General features: G+C 52.4%; 1 long non-coding RNA gene across 1 annotated transcript in view; it reads left to right on the top strand.

The window, feature by feature from the left end:
• Nucleotides 1-3,775: 3,775 nt before the first annotated feature.
• Nucleotides 3,776-11,746, top strand: part of LOC142462982 (uncharacterized) — a 25,591-nt gene continuing 17,620 nt past the window's right edge. Inside the window, exons 1-2 of the long non-coding RNA XR_012787322.1 lie at nt 3,776-4,149; nt 6,515-6,559. This is a non-coding gene — a long non-coding RNA (uncharacterized LOC142462982). The remainder of the gene's footprint in view (nt 4,150-6,514; nt 6,560-11,746) is intronic.

Here is an 11,746-nt window from a genome sequence, read left to right as displayed (position 1 = left end):
CCCCCCTTCCATTCCTCCACCTCCCCCCTTCCCCTCCTCCACCTCCCCACTTCCCCTCCTCACCTCCCCCCTTACCCTCCTCACCTCCCCACTTCCCCTCCTCCACCTCCCCCCTTTCCCCATCTCCCCTCTTCCCCCATCTCCCCTCTTCCCCCCCTCCACCCCCTTCCCCCCCTCCACCCCTCTTTCCCCCCTTCCCCCCTCCTCCCCCACCTTTCCCCCCTTTTCCCCTCCCCCACCTTTACCCCCTTTCCCCCTTCACCCCTCCCCCCTTCACCCTTACCTCCCCCTTCCCCGCCCTTCCCACCACCTCCCCCCCTTCCCACCACCTCCCCCCCCCTTCCCACCACCTCCCCCCCCCTTTCCACCGCCCCCCCCCCCTTTCCACCGCCCCCCCCTTCCCACCACCTCCCCCCCCTTCCCACCTTCCCACCACCTCCCCCCCTTCCCACCACCTCCCCCCCCTTCACACCTCCCCCCTTCCCACCACCTCCCCCCTCTTCCCCCCTTCCCACCACCTCCCCCCTCTTCCCACCACCTCCCCCCTTCCCCTCCTCCATCTCCCCCGTTCCCCTCCTCCACCTCCCCCCTCCTCCACCTCCCCCCTTCCCCTCCTCCACCTCCCCCCTCTTCCCACCACCTCCCCCCTTCCCCTCCTCCATCTCCCCCGTTCCCCTCCTCCACCTCCCCCCTCCTCCACCTCCCCCCTTCCCCTCCTCCACCTCCCCCTTCCCCTCCTCCACCTCCCCCCTTCCCCTCCTCCACCTCCCCCCTTCCCTTCCTCCACCTCCCCCCTTCCCACCACCTCCCCCCTCTTCCCCCCTTCCCACCACCTCCCCCCTCTTCCCACCACCTCCCCCCTTCCCCTCCTCCATCTCCCCCGTTCCCCTCCTCCACCTCCCCCCTCCTCCACCTCCCCCCTTCCCCTCCTCCACCTCCCCCCTCTTCCCACCACCTCCCCCCTTCCCCTCCTCCATCTCCCCCGTTCCCCTCCTCCACCTCCCCCCTCCTCCACCTCCCCCCTTCCCCTCCTCCACCTCCCCCCTTCCCCTCCTCCACCTCCCCCCTTCCCTTCCTCCACCTCCCCCCTTCCCCTCCTCCACCTCCCCCCTTACCCTCCTCACCTCCCCCCTTACCCTCCTCCCCTCCTCCACCTCCCCCCTTTCCCCATCCCCCCTCTCCCCTCTTCCCCCCCTCCACCCCCTTCCCCCCCTCCACCCCTCTTTCCCCCCTTCCCCCCCTTTCCCTCCTCCCCCACCTTTCCCCCCTTTTCCCCTCCCCCACCTTTACCCCCTTTCCCCCTTCACCCCTCCCCCCTTCACCCTTTCCCCCACCTCCCCCCTTCACCCTTTCCCCCACTTCCCCCCCTGCCCTCCTCCCTCTTCCCCCTTCCTCTCCTCCACCTCCCCCTTCCCTTCCTCCCTTCACACCCCCTTCACCTCCTGTCACCACCCCCCCCCTTCGCCTCCTGTCACCCCCCTCCTGTCACCCCTCCCTCCCTTCACCTCCCGGCAACCCCCTCCACCTCCCGTCACCCCCCCTTCACCTCCCCTCACCCCTCCTTCACCTCCCCTCACCTCCCCTCGGCCCCCCCTTCACCTCCCCTCCGCCCCCCCTTCACCTCCCCTCCGCCCCCCCTTCACCTCCCCTCACCACCCCCTCCTCACCTCCCCTCCGACCTCCCCTCCGCCCCCCTTCACCTCCCCTCCCCACCCCCCACCACCCCTCCGACCTCACCTCCCCTCCTTCAACGCCTTTCGTCCGCCCTCCCGCCTCTGCCTTTCGCCCACCCGCACTTCTGCCTTTCACCCGCCCACCGCTCACACCCCTGCGCCACACAGCCGCTGCACGCACTCAACAGACACCCGCCACTCGACACACCCGCTGCCTCTCACCCACCCCACACACTCGACACACACCTGCCGCCTCCTGCCCCTACGCAACAATATCACTGACCAGCTGTCACCCGCACTCGCCACACACCCGCCGCCTCACACCCTAGCAGGACCCCGACCCACAGCCCGCACTCACTACCCATGCGCCACCCGTACTGAACACCCACCCGCCGCCTCACACCCTAGCAGGACACACGCCTCACATTTTCACATCACTTATGTCACCAAAATATACATTGTACTGTGGTGTGTTTACAATAAACCATTTTTATACAACATCGTATTACATTTTCTTCCATCTTTCTTTTCAACATTATTATCCAACCTTTACAACAAATACTCACCTATTGTTCCACGATTTATAAATAATACTACCTATTACGCATTTACATCCCGGGCAACGCCGGGTCTCTCAGCTAGTTATACATATTTGAAACAAAAATATTTATTTGAAAATATTATTTCATTCGGCAGCATCTCCAAGAAAGCTTTAGGAAAGTCTCCCACATGCAAAAGTGGTGAAAAAAAAACAACATTTATTAAAGAAATAGAATCCATTAAAATCTTTTTCTTTATATAAATCTGGTTCCGTGGGGGCGGGGGGAGGGGGGTTGCACAAGGAGACTTTAACAAGAGACCCGGTAAGAAGCATTAAATTGGATTTTGAGAGAATTTTACATCTCTACACAAATCCATAAATATATAAAAGGCTATACTGGACGTACGATTCTCTGAAACCATTTCCTGGAGCAAATGTAATGGTTTGCATTGGGTTGTGTTTAATTGGATAAATGTGTAAATTTGAAGGCCAGCTTCTACCTTCCACGGCGGCACCATCATCAGTCCGCTCATTATCTGGAAACATGAGTTGAATGTATGTGCAGACATTAGGCTTCAATGTTCATAAACCTGGCGACCTGCATAGAAGAATTCATATCAGTAGCCTGAAGCAGGACAAACCAATTCATTCTCCACAGGTGACACCAGATAACATCAGCCTGCAGTGTAATAAAATCTACAGCCTGGGTGTTATTATAATCAATCAATTGACTTGTAAAACAAATTGGATAGACGGTGCCCTGTCCCACCATCCTATTGTATGGCGTGTCGCTCAGTTAGATGGATGTATCTTCGCTTGGAATAAGCGATGCAGACCCAGCATAAGAGTGTTGACCAATAGGAAAAGGATATTACTCTGAAATCTCATATCATTTCTGCTTTGTTTTCCAGTTCCCATTCAGCGTGACACACTGTAGCCCATTAATCAGCTCCCCTGGGGAGAAGCGCACCGAGGCTAAACTTACATCAACTCGGATATTTGTTCTCTGCTCTGTGCAAATGTCGCCCATTTACATGAAATGTTAGGGACATGTGGCACCTTCTTGTAGCAATTGTGACACTTTAATAATACCGATCTACGTTAGGTGTGTGTGCTACATTGCCACAAAGTAAACAGTCTGCATGTTACATTGCTTTGTTGTGTCTTAGGCCTGGGACACAGTACGGTGAGCCGCGCTGAGCAGATGCACTTACCCCCTGCATTGTCATCAGCGCGGCTTTAGCAGCCGCTTCCGCATGCGTGCGGAGGCTCAGGTATTTTGGAGAGACAGGCAAATTTAAAATTTGCCGCTCAGGGAAGCGGAGGAGCGGTCACGTGACCGCTCTCACATCCAATGGGACCGAGGGACTAGGCCCGCCTCCCGCCCCGTCTCCGATCCGCCTCCCGACACGCCTCCGCCCCGCCTATGCACCGCCCCCAAAGCGCGCTCACTGCCTCGCCTGCCAGGACACAAAAAAGCTCCAGTTTGAGCAGGTGAGGCAGAGCAGGAGCGCTGATCAGCACGGCCCGAGGCCTTAGGCTGGGGCTATGGTAACACAGACAGTGCGGAGGCGTCTGCACGCTGAGCGATCAGACTGCCTTGAGGCAGTAATGCAATCTTTGTCCCGCGCTCTTGCTTCCAGAAAAGACCTAAACGATGGTCAGCTCTCACCGTCTTGCAGCGCTTGTGTGTGGAGGTTTTCCCCTCCTCCACAGGTGTCCACCGGAGGAAGAATCCACAGCTTGGGCTGCTGCTTTAACACTTTCTGTACTTCTGTAATGGGTCCTGCTGCATTGTGGGTTAACCCCTTTCCTGCCAGAGCGGCCTGCAACACAGTTACGCGTTGCTGGACTCTTCTCCGGCGAAAGCGTTAAAGGTCTTTAGAAAGAGTGGAAAGAAAATGATGAAAAGATGATTGAAGTGGAAAATGATTGGTAAGCTGTGTATCCAGCCAGCCTAGAAAAACATTAATGAAATGCGCCTGCAATGTTTACAGAGTATTCAGCATAGTAGCTAAGACAGAAGGGACCTGTGCATTACGTCTGTGAATATTACCCAACCCAGTTCTCAACAATCTAAGCCAAGGGTGTGTGGTATTCTGCGTTTCATGAGGGATATCTCTAGCATGAAAAAACTCAAGCATATTCTCTCTCTCCCCCACTGAAAATACATCTTTTTTTTTTTTAATTTTGAAAGTGACCTTAAATTATGATTTGTTGTATTGCTTTAGGGATTGTTAAGCATATGAAAAGACAGCTGGTAACATTGCGAATATATGCAACGTTTTTATGCGCTAAGTGGGACTGCCTCTTTAATATGGAGGAGGCTCAATGGACAGAATCAATACAGTGTACTAAGGGGCCTATGCAGAGAGCAGCGCTAGAATAAATTGGAGAGTTTAAGAAAAAGTAGCTTTAATGAAGAGTTTTATTCTCCATATGCAGAAATGGGCGAAATCCGCTATTTTTAGCATTACTGCATGTGGAGAATTGTAAATGAGGAGATACGCGCAGCTGAAAGGGAGAAAAAAAAAAACGCGCATTTTTTTTTTTCCCCCTATAGCCGGCGAGCTCCTGCTTCTTGCCAACTTTAGTTGGCGGAGAAAATTGACGAAAATCGCGCCAAAAACAGCCGCTAGATGGCGAGCGCGCCTTTCTGAATTTGGATATTTTTCAGACTGGCGAGATGTAGTTTCTCGCCAGCCGCGCGGCGAGATTTTCAAATAGAAAAAAAAAATGGCGCTTTTTTCCTACCTCGCCATTTTCGGCTGTTTTTAGCGCGATTTTCGCCGGAAAATGGCGAGATTGTTAATAGCGCTGCTCTCTGCACGAGGCCCTAAGTATTTATCCTGTAGGGCAGGGGTGCTCAACTCCAGTCCTCAAGACCCCCCAACAGGTCAGGTTTTCAGGATATCCCTGCTTCAGCACAGGTGGCTCAATCAGCGGCCACTGATTGAGCCACCTGTGCTGAAGCAAGGATATCCTTCAAACCTGATCTGTTGGAGGTGTTGAGTACTCCCTGCTGAAGGAATGTAAAATCCTGAGCTGACTGTGATTGAATAAACGTGAAGTGCTGTTGTTTAAAGAATCTACAAACTTTCTCTGCTACCGGAAAATCATTGGAGACTCCTGAAAATAGATGAATAAACTAAATTAATAATTTAAAAAAAAAAAAAAACATGTTTGCAATCCAGTCGGAAGCGCCTGGATAATGATGGAATTCACTAGAGATGTATATCACATCTAACTCTCATGCCATCCGCATCCGCGCACACTGCTTTCCCCCTGTCATGGTCTTACTTAGCAACTCCAAGTCATTGTTTCCATGACAATGGCTGAGTGGGAACTAACTGGCAGCAGACCATAACGACAGGCCTGATTTTTCTCTTAATGGGGACATGCAGCTGTAACCCTCACAATGCTTGGTCCCAAACAGTTGATTGAAGCAAGGCGCTGTATTAGGGCAGAGCGAGACAGAGCCAGGCGAAGTTATAATCTGGAGTGGATCTCTCTCATTGAACACTCACTCATTCTCAGCATCGTGCGATCTCAGACTTCACTAATGTCTGGTCAGAAGTCTGATTGAAATATACAGTACTTGTATTCATTGTATCCAGAATGGATCAGTCTCCCTTCTTTGGTTCTCTGAATGTTGGTCTTTGGCCAGGGGACAGCTTGTCCACATGGGACATGCCCTGGGGACAAGCGGGGTTTGTTAGTAGCTGGTCACGCGTTGGGTTGCCAGGTGGCTTCTCCAAAAATACTGGACATAATGGTGAAAAAGTGTGATGCGCTTAACACACACAAACCTCTGCTCCATGCTGTTTCCTCCTCTCCTTGGCACCACCCCTGACGCCTCCTCCTGATTGGCTGCATTACCCAACAGCAGCTAATCAGGATGGAGGAAGCTGCAGAGCCCCATAGCAACAGCCCTGCTCTCTCCCTTGCTCGGGGAAATCTCGTGGCCCCCCAAGCCGGTCAGGTCACTATGTCCAGAGACATAATACCAGTATACACATACATGTCCAGTATTATCTCTCATCTTTTACTGGACAGTGTCCCAAATACAGGACAGTCCAGGGGTGACTATAAAAAGGGGAGCAAATCGCAGTTAGGATTATTATTTAAAGATCTTCCCTTCATCGCCATTCCTTCCCTTTGTTTGTTTCAGTTTGTTGTTTAATGTGAATGTTTTATTTTAAGTTTCATTTACGTTTGTGTAATTGTGTGAATTCACTGTATATAGCTTTGTTTTATAAAAAAATAATATATATGATCATCTTTCTCTCTACGTATACAGGATTCTCAGGCAGATCTCCCTGACCCAGGAGCACGGTTGTTGCAGGTATATTGTTCTATGTAATTGGTGTGCAGCTTTGTCATTCATAGTTCTTGGTATAAGTTATAAAAGGGGTGTCAAACTCAGTCCTCAAGGTCCACCAACAGGCCAGGTTTTATGGAGTCCTTGCTTCAGCACAGGTTGCTCAATCAGTGGCTCAGTCTTTGTCTGTGCTGAAGCAGGGATTTCCATAAAAACTGACCTGTTGGTGGCCCTTGAGGACTGAGTTTGACTCTTGGCCGGAAGGCAGAGTAAAAACCGGGCACGATATTTCCTTGTCGTTGGCTACCTTATGGTCGGTAAGGCTAAGGTTGTTGTTATGAATGATTCATTAAATTAATAAAGAGTAATGGTAATATAATGGTAATATTAATAAAGCTGGGCCCTTTACCACCATTTCTCTATAAATACTGTTTCATCTCATTATTTATTTCAGTTTAAGGGCAGGACATCTCATGCTAGTTCTGTATCTTAATTCATTCAGGTCTGTGCATCATCTCACACATTGCTGTGCATTTGTGTTTACTGGTTACTCTGGCAATGCTGCCAAATATTTATACAAGCTTTATGTGCTAGTTGAAGTAATTCCACTTGGTAATTTATTAAATTGGCATCTCACAAGGAGCAGCGGGGGTGAATATTCTGCTCCGTAACACTGTATCACCCTATGGCCACTTTCAATATTTGACGTCACGCAATATTCAACTTACGTCTCGGGCTGTGATTAATCTGTAGTCTTAGTGTGAACCGGTTTGCTTAAATCACAGTGGTATTTCATGTTCGCTATTTCAATACTGAGTGAGTGAGTATAACGCCACCTTTCTAAGCTTCATAAATGGCTAATGGTTATCCCCCTTAATTACAGCAACACCCCCTTTGCCCACGTGTAATCCTCTTAACATAGTACCACACACTGACACAACCTTGTGCCTGTTCTGGTGGCCGTCCTCCATCCCAGCGGTACCTAATCTTTTTCTGCTGTGGATGCAAAGCATTGTGGGGAGCGACTTTGGAAGCTCCTGCTGTAATCGACCGCTACACCACCCACGCTAAGGTGCAGTTTGGGGCCTTACTAAGTGCGCAGCCCCCACACGGACTCAGGAACCCGCTATAATATGTGTGTGAATGTGTGAACCCTTGGGGGTTTCGGTCAAAAATGGCCTAACCGGGAGCTCCGGCAGATATAGGCTGGGAGTTTGGCGAGGCTCGGTGCAGTGGGAGTTTGGCGGGGCCCGGTGCAGTGGGAGTTTGGCGGGGCTCGGTGCAGTGGGAGTTTGGTGGAACTCGGTGCAGTGGGAGTTTGGCGGGGCCCGGTGCAGTGGGAGTTTGGCGGGGCTCGGTGCAGTGGGAGTTTGGCGAGGCTCGGTGCAGTGGGAGTTTGGCGGGGCCCGGTGCAGTGGGAGTTTGGCGAGGCTCGGTGCAGTGGGAGTTTGGCGGGGCCCGGTGCAGTGGGAGTTTGGCGGGGCTCGGTGCAGTGGGAGTTTGGTGGGGCTCGATGCAGTGGGAGTTTGGCAGGGCTCGGTGCAGTGGGAGTTTGGCGGGGCTCGGTGCAGTGGGAGTTTGGCGGGGCCCGGTGCAGTGGGAGTTTGGCAGGGCTCGGTGCAGTGGGAGTTTGGCGGGGCTCGGTGCAGTGGGAGTTTGGCGGGGCCCGGTGCAGTGGGAGTTTGGCGGGGCCCGGTGCAGTGGGAGTTTGGCGGGGCTCGGTGCAGTGGGAGTTTGGGGGACTCGGTGCAGTGGGAGTTTGGCGAGGCTCGGTGCAGTGGGAGTCTGGCGGGGCTCGGTGCAGTGGGAGTTTGGCGGGGCCCGGTGCAGTGGGAGTTTGGCGGGGCTCGGTGCAGTGGGAGTTTGGGGGACTCGGTGCAGTGGGAGTTTGGCGAGGCTCGGTGCAGTGGGAGTCTGGCGGGGCTCGGTGCAGTGGGAGTTTGGCGGGGCTCGGTGCAGTGGGAGTTTGGCGGGGCTCGGTGCAGTGGGAGTTTGGCGGGGCCCGGTGCAGTGGGAGTTTGGCGGGGCTCGGTGCAGTGGGAGTTTGGGGGACTCGGTGCAGTGGGAGTTTGGCGAGGCTCGGTGCAGTGGGAGTCTGGCGGGGCTCGGTGCAGTGGGAGTCTGGCGGGGCTCGGTGCAGTGGGAGTCTGGCGGGGCTCGGTGCAGTGGGAGTCTGGCGGGGCCCGGTGCAGTGGGAGTTTGGCGGGGCTCGGTGCAGTGGGAGTTTGGCGGGGCTCGGTGCAGTGGGAGTTTGGCGGGGCTCGGTGCAGTGGGAGTTTGGCGGGGCTCGGTGCAGTGGGAGTTTGGCGGGGCTCGGTGCAGTGGGAGTTTGGCGGGGCCCGGTGCAGTGGGAGTTTGGCGGGGCTCGGTGCAGTGGGCGTTTGGCGGGGCTCGGTGCAGTGGGCGTTTGGCGGGGCTCGGTGCAGTGGGAGTTTGGCGGGGCTCGGTGCAGTGGGAGTTTGGCGGGGCTCGGTGCAGTGGGAGTTTGGCGGGGCTCGGTGCAGTGGGAGTTTGGCGGGGCTCGGTGCAGTGGGAGTTTGGCGGGGCTCGGTGCAGTGGGAGTTTGGCGGGGCTCGGTGCAGTGGGAGTTTGGCGGGGCTCGGTGCAGTGGGAGTTTGGCGAGGCTCGGTGCAGTGGGAGTTTGGTGGAAACTCTTACCTGCTCTGGAGCCAGTATCACCTCCTGCTGCAACACGTTGTCTTGACAACACGACGTCACGTGATGACATCCTGTGATGCCCACCTTCTCTTCTCTTGCCCACCCTTGTGTCATGGGACATCGCTTTGTCATGGCGACGCGGCGTAACATGGTAGCAGGAAGATATGCCGGCACTTACTGAACCCCTGCGATCTCACCCATTCCCCCCCCCCCCACCAGCCTGGCAATCACAGTTTAAATGTTGTGTCATTTAACCACCACAACATTAAACAGTGATTACTGAAGTTGAGCCAGAGAAGAGCGCGGGGCCTCTGAAAGCGCAGGGCCAGGCGCCATCAAACCGGTCCTGAATATAGATATAGAATCACCCCCAAAATCTTATATGTGACTTTTCTTGACTCCAAGAATTGGCAATCAGATTACTCCCTGGATCAACAGCCTTCCCATGTATACTTATTTGGTATATCCCTGGATACCTTTCCTTTCTAAAACGTTGTCCAACCTTTTTTTGAACAAATCTATTGTATCTGCCATCCCAGTCTCCATGGGTAATTAATCCCACACTGTAACTGCCCTTACTGTAAAGAACCCTTTCCTTTGTTGCTGGTGAAATCTCCTTTCCTCCAACCTTAAGGGATGGCCCCGAGTCCTTTGTACTGCCCTTGGGATGAATAGTTCTTTTGAAAGCTCCTTGTAATGTCCCCGAATATATTTGTATATAGTTATCATATCCCCTCTTAGACACATCTTTTCTAATGTAAATAAATCTAATTTAGCTAGCCTCTCCTCATAAGTTAGATTGTCCATCCCCTTTATTAATTTGGGGAATCTTTTCTGCACCTCGACTCTCTAATCATAATGTCTTTTTTATGGAGTGTCGCCCATGCATGACATACGTGACTTAACATACAGTACTTGATAACGAGAGCTAACTCCATTTATTTTTCATGGTAAAACCTGATATTAAGAGTTGAATTAAAAAAAAAACATCAGTCACTATCATCTAATACTACAGAACGGATTTATTTACAAAAAAACATGTAAGTTTTCACATGTTTTTCTGCCTGACGCACTCAGTGCAGTCTGATTGGTATTTTGCAAAGCAGCTTGCTAAACCCAGCTAGAAATGAGGGAGTAATATTTTGCCGTGTCTGACATTAGTTTTGAAGCTTGTCTCCTCTGAGATTTGAAGTGTGTTCTTTTCTTTTCATGTTGGGGGCGGGTACAGATGCTGTATAATTAGACGCAGAAAGCAAGAAGTCAGCAAATAATGTTTTTCTTGTTATTTCCCACTTTGTGAGCACATTCAGACAGGTCTGCAATCTCTTAGCATGCAATGTTTCCACTGCAGCCAGGGATTCTGGGAAATGACATGCAAATGAGCACACAGTGTCTTTAACCCAGGCTGTGCTGAAAAGCTGTGTAATGCGACAGGCATAAGCTTATAGGGGTCCTGTACTAGGGAATAATCCCTGTTTTAGAGAAAAGCTGCCTCAGAGCTATGAATCCAGGATGGAGCTGGTTAACTGCAGCCACTCACTTAACCAGTCTCCACCTGGACTGATCAGAGCTCTGTGAAAGAGTGTAATGTGAGACACAGGAGAGAGATTTTCCTCAGCACACAAGGTGCTGCCATGAGGAGAGAGTCTTGAACCACACAATACTGTGTGCTGTCAGCAAGACACGAGGGGACAAGACCTTATACCTGGACATGGAGATATCAATAGCACACAAGGGTGCTGACCCGGGAGAGCAGAGGCCTTCCCCTACAGCAGGGGTGGGGAACCTTTTTTCTGCCAAGGGCCATTTTGATATTTATAAAATCATTCGAGGGCCATCCAAAATTATCAACTTAAAAATTAGCCTGCTGTATTTGGTCAAACATTTAATGAACTCACCACTAATGTGATGGCTGGAACTGCTTCTCTTTGGGTGACTGACTGACTCTTGGGTGGTGGGTGACTATGACTGACTGCGGGTTGGTGTCTGTGCGCGCGCACGCACACACACACGCACAAACACACACACAGAAATCGGGCAGGGGGGAGGGAAATCAGACTTTCAGACCCACTCTCTCTCTCTCAGACCCACTCTCTCTCTCAGACTCTCAGACTCACTCTCTCTAAGACTCTCAGACCCACTCTCTCTCAGACTCTCAGACCCACTCTCTCTCAGACTCTCAGACCCACTCTCTCTCTCAGACTCTCAGACCCCCTCTCTCTCTCTCTCTCTCAAACCCACTCTCTCTCTCAGACCCACTCTCTCTCAGACCAACTCTCTCTCTCTCAGACCCTCTCTCTCTCTCTCTCTCTCTCTCAGACTCTCAGACCCTCTCTCTCTCTCTCTCTCTCTCTCTCTCAGACTCTCAGACCCTCTCTCTCTCTCTCTCTCTCAGACCCACTCTCTCTCAGACTCTCAGACCCACTATCTCTCTCTCTCTCTCTCACACCCACTCTCTCTCTCTCAGACCCACTCTCTCTCTCTCTCTCTGACTCTCAGACCCACTCTCTCTCAGACTCTCAGACCCACTCTCTCTCAGACTCTCAGACCCAC

Source organism: Ascaphus truei, chromosome 11 (assembly GCF_040206685.1).
Source record: "Ascaphus truei isolate aAscTru1 chromosome 11, aAscTru1.hap1, whole genome shotgun sequence".
Lineage (NCBI taxonomy): Eukaryota > Metazoa > Chordata > Amphibia > Anura > Ascaphidae > Ascaphus > Ascaphus truei.
Note: the sequence above shows the minus strand (reverse complement) of the source record. Positions and strands in the feature narration are given on the sequence as shown.